Here is a 5,700-nt window from a genome sequence, read left to right as displayed (position 1 = left end):
GAGCTGCTGTTAATTAGCAACACATTTTCATATGACATGCAGTGATCATAGAGAAGCTTCAGAAAGTCTGAGACTCCTTAGACTTACTCCAGAAGATCGGGGCTGTAATGGTAACTAGGTTCATAAATGAATACAGGTTTTTATTTTTAAACTCATAGCAAATTCTTTCTAAAGTTTCTGGAAAAGAAATAATCCCATTGATTGGATCATCCAGAGGAGGTGATTAAACGCATGATGAGCCTTCACAGCCTTCTTTGCAACATTGCCAAGTGTTGGACCATTGATTGTAAAGTTCTCCACTGATTGTCTTGACTGGGTAGATGTAACCAATGTACTCGTAGGACCTGCTTATGATTAAACATCAGTGTGCCTTGTAGCATACATTCATTCATAAAGCAACAAAAAGGATGAAAAATTCTGTGGGTTATTACTGTCCCTGAATACCCTTCATTTATAGGGACATTTGAGTCATTTTTGCAGTAGCAAGAACAATGGTGAGTCTAGCATGAATATCAGAAGCAAAGCACACACTGTAAATGTGAAACTTGAGTGCTTTTTTGCAAAAAATCTTTCCCAGAATGTTGTTGACCTCACAAAATGTTATACGTGCATACATATATGTCGACACCTGTACAGGAGTGTGTGCAAGTGTGTGTGCATATATGCCTCTATTGCTGCCTAAAAATCACTATGGCCCTGTAGAACCCCAATTACATATGTGTTTAAAATAAAATATGAATGTATATTTATAGTGATGTGTAATATTTTATATAACATTTGAGAACAGATGTCTAGGGAGCAGCAAAATTTTAATTAGGGTTTTTCATTGCTTTTCCTTAGAAGTCAAATCGAAGTCCCACTGAAAGACAGGAGTGAGACACAAAAAAATAAAACCCACACAGTGACAAATGTTTACATGTATTTTGTAACTCACTTTGCAAAGGCCATCTGTGGCTCATCTAGTGTAAAAAAGCCAAGACTATCTGGTATGAGGCCTTTTTCTGTTTATGTTTCTGTAATGATCATGCCATGAGTAGCGGGGAAAAAAACCATTCAGTGTCCTGAATTTCTCTCAGCATTTGTCACCTAATTTATCAGTGCTTTACAAACAGGTGTTTCAGAGCAGAGAAAGCTACCTCAGACAGCACCAGCAAACTGCCTGTTGCTGAAGCCACTGTCACTGGGCTAGAGATGTTGTGTCCCAGCATAAAGCCATCGGGAAGGGGAAAGCTACACTCCAGGCAGAGGTGCAACAACTGCCTATAAAGACAGATCCAAATGAGCTTTAAAGTAGTAATTGTGGGTGCTGGTAAGTGGCTGCTGTGCCTCTGACACCATGGAGAGAGGCATGACATGCCTTGGCTAGCTGGGCAATTGTCCCTGCTATAGACAGGATTTGCAGTGGTGCTATTCCTGCACTCCAGTGGAAGCTGGGATAGTCAGTTTAAAGCAGACTACAAAAACATGGACGTAACTGCAGGAATTTTTTAGACCTTTAGGTTGACATATTTTTAAGTGTGTCTCTCAGCAACTGTAACTCTGCTGGCTGAGGACCTCGGAAGTTTTATTCAGTGTAAACCCAGCTTTGGAAACAAGAATGTCTCTTATCTGGTTTACAAAGAGGTACCCAAAGCAAAAAAGATACAGGTAGTTGCCTGACATCCCAGGGGATGTCTCTGAGTGCACTAGACACAGGCTAATGCCCTCACCCCAGTGCCAGACTCTTGCCCGTGTGAACTCACCACGCCAGAGCAGAGGTGAGACACAGTGGACTCCTCTTGCACAGGAAAAGGGAGAATTTCCCAACTTTAAAGGAATTACTGAGCTGCTCTTCGAGGCTGGAATCTTGGTGTTTCCCAGAGATTAAACCTCCCCAGCACACAGTGTGGAAGGCCATGCCTAGGGTCCTTTCTAAATATTAGGACAATGTCCTAATAATGCACTCTTGCCTGAAAATAGGTGATGGGGAGGTTATCTCCACACCTTTGGCACCTTCTACCCCATCCTGTACTCTGAGTGTGGGAGTTCTCCTGGTTTCATGTGGCTGGGGAAACCCTGTGGGACTGACATCGGAGACAGGATGCAGCAAAAGATGAACAACTGGATTGTTTTGGCATGACTTTTCCTTGGTACCAAAGTCTATCCAGTCTGTGGCTGAGCCAGGCTCCTCAGGAGAGTCATCAGCCTGCTTGGACTGGGGTGGTATAGCCCAGGAATCATTTGTTTGCTGTACTCCTAGTGCGATGATGACTGCATGCTCTCAGGAAACTGTGCAGTAGGTGACATAAGTGCCTTCCTGTGCAGAATCTACAGCCTGTCTCCTCTTGGGCTGACGAGTGCTGAGGTGGATCAGACACCACTGAGCTGAGCTGGCTCTGCAAATTCTCAGCCCTGGTGGAAATGCATATAGTAGATAACATGTCAGACATCCCCATCTAACCTGCCCTGGCAGAAAAAAAGATAGTCTTTTTCACTCTGCTGTGTTCACTTGAAGACTTTTTAAATGTAAACATTGATTCTGTCTGAGTAATGTAAGTGGCCTAATTAGAGCCCGTTTCTAAATAGATTTAGAATTGCTGGCCATTCTAGGCTGCTAGTAAAGCAGCACTGTGTTAAAATACTCTGCTTGATTCATTTCATTCAGTATCTCAAAGTAAACTTCATAGAAAAAAATGCTGTGAAATCAGTAGTAAGATGTTCACTCTTGATTCTAATTAATCTGCAGGGTTATATTTAAGCATTATTAAATATGATTAAGGGCATGATCAGTAGACAGACCTGTTTTTACATATCACACTTAATATTCAGAGAAGGCTGCTCTGATCTGTGCCTCACCATGTGAGTAATATGATGGAAATAAATTAACAGGTGAAAAAACAGGCTGGTACATGAAACACTATCTGCAAAGGGCTCTCAGTTCTTCCTTGGGATCTTACTCATTAAATAACAAAAGGAAACCCACACAGATGAAGGCTGGATCACTCATTTGGAAGTTTTAAATTTCTTCCCTAAGGGAAGCCAAAGAACACTTTTAAAACACACACTATCTACAGTTTTTTAAATCTCTTGGGTTTTTTTGGCCTAAAACATTTGTCTCTGTAGCACCTCCTGTATGCTAAATGTTCTACAGATAGACACTTACTAGAGCAAGGGAAGTAAACCTCACAGAACTTGTCTGGGATGGGGAAGGTGGTTACTCCCACTTTACAGGTAGGAACCCTGTTGGACAGAGGAGTTGGGGAGTTCAGTCAAGGTCATGCTGGATATCTATAGTGCAGGTAGGAGCAGAGCATCAGCTCCCAAAACAGAGATCCAGCCAAGCTGGAAGAAAACACTGGTTCCCAAAGCAGAAACCCAGTGGAAGTTTAAAATGCAAACTACATAATGCACTGTGCACGCACTGTAGTCAATTCAAACATGAACTACAGCATTTTGCCTGGATTTCCAAGTCATTTGGCATCTTTGGCATTGTGAAATAGTTGTCTTTCAGGCAGACTTATTAGATCTGACAGTGTACCAAAAATGAGTGACATCAGACATCATGAGGACTGTGAGAGACTCATACCCTGTCCATGGTGACCCGATGTGTATGCAAGGATATGTATGGCCTTGCCTGGTAATCACTTCAGGCTTTGAAGAAATCATTGGTGCCAATGTGTTTGATGTTTGGAGAGAGAGAAGGTTACAATTTCTCTGGAAGAAACAGGCCACCTTCATTCAGTGGGGAAAAAAGTGGCATTTTTTCTATGCCTAGAAATGTGAATGCTTCAAGAAAAGTGCATTCAAGGGAACCTGCACACAAGGCAGCATCCATTGACTGTCATATTGAGGGGGAAATCTAGACAATCTATAGCAAAATCCCTGCTTCCCCACTTGGATGCTCTATACACTCATTTCTGCATCTTTTTCTCTGAGCCTTGCTGCTAGTTCCCCTCCTTCTGCAAACAATGACTCCAAGACATAAGTTCAGTATTTGCATTGCTACAACTTTTCAAGTGCATGACACTTAACAAAGCAAAAAAATACAATAAAGAAAAAATTCAAAGCAGATGGTCTAATAGGACAAAGCTGAATTTGAGGATTAACCAGACTAATAAAAGCTGTCATTACAGGTTGTCATCATTGGCGAGTTATTTATTAGCTCTAAACAAACAGTGTTCCCTTCAGATACCAAATGTCAAATGTTTTAATATGCAGAAATCAAGTCTTCCTCTTCCAGCTGCTCCCATTTCATCCTGCCAGCTGTACTGTCTCATCTTCTAAGACCTGCCAAAGAGCCCAACATTAACATACCTTATTATGCACATTATTTTGCCAAAAGAGGCCAGATGAGGCCAAATCATTTTGATAATAAGCCCCGCTGTCATTAAATACTATTATGCATGCTACTGTTGTTCCTGAAACCTCTGTGGAATATTAATGAGCTGTCCTTGGCATTTGCTGCAAGCATTCTGCAGTAAATGAGTTTGGTACTTACTAGATTTGTCCACAGTCCAAAGGGATCTCTTACTATATTGGTCACTCTTGTAACTCAGAAGAGAAAAAAAAAAAAAAAAAAAGAATTGACTGGTATGCAAAAGATTTCCAATTCTGGGAATATTTCTTTCTCCTTTAAAAACCATGCAGCTAAAGAAATAATGGTTTGGGGGGTTGATTTGGATCTTTAGCAGTAAAGAAAGGGAGAACAAAGGAGGGAATTGCCTGGGGATGATCTGAACCTTTTATCCCTTTTTTGAAAGCCTTTTTTAAGGTCAATTTTAAGTGAAAATATCATTGTGAAATGAGAAGCTGAAAATGCCATGGTGAAAATAGAAGCTGAAACATTTCAAGTTCTCTGAAGGTTTGTTTTTTTTTTTTTTTTTTAACCTTCTTTTAAAACTGAAACCGTATATGATTGCTTGACCTGAAGTTGTGATTTTTTTTCTTGGAAAAAATAGTCACCGGTTCTATATGTTCTAACTTTTAGGGCAGAGTATTTTACATTTATCTGAATGTTTTAAAGTTCCTTCAAACCCAAAGTTTCTGCTATTATTGGAATCTTTTGATTTGTTTTCTTAAGTAACTTATACTTCAAAAATCCATTTGTGTTTTTCATTTTCCTGTCCATTTTCTGCAATTGGCAATTTTTTGGTAGCATGATTACAACACAAAAACAGTGGGAAAATATGCTGTAAGCTCTCAATTGTAACGTGACCATAAATTCAAGCCTTATATCTGTTACTGGTGGCCCCTTCTCAAATATCTAAAGGTTAAAGCCTCACTTGCTGTGGTTAACTAGTTAGAATCTCAGCCAGCTGCGCACCCTTTACCAGGGAGCAGCAAAAGCAAAGGCAGAAAGTTATTGCGGTCATTTTTTTTACCGTGTCACAGAGAAGGAGCAAAAAAGAACACCCAAAAGGAAAATATTTTCGACTGGTAACAGCTGGCTGGAGAGAGATTACATGTCTGTCAGAAAGACAGTTTCTGCCCCTGGAGGTGCAAAATCTTCTTCTTTTAAGAACGCAGTGTTTGCTTTTTCTCCCCATGGGGAAGTCTAAAAAACAGGGGGGAAAGAAAGCTGGAGGGTCCCTACACCTGGGCCCTGTGTCTGCCAGCATCGAGGGGCTTTGCTGCCGCCCTGCAGGTGACACTCTGCTCTTCCAGCCTGCAAGGACAGCGGGGCCTGTGCAGGGCAGGTTGCTGGGGCAGGGCGCGCTGCTG

This window comes from Chaetura pelagica, unplaced genomic scaffold, assembly GCF_000747805.2.
Source record: "Chaetura pelagica isolate M959 unplaced genomic scaffold, ChaPel_1.0 scaffold637, whole genome shotgun sequence".
Taxonomy (NCBI): Eukaryota; Metazoa; Chordata; class Aves; order Apodiformes; family Apodidae; genus Chaetura; species Chaetura pelagica.
This window is presented reverse-complemented; position numbering follows the sequence as displayed.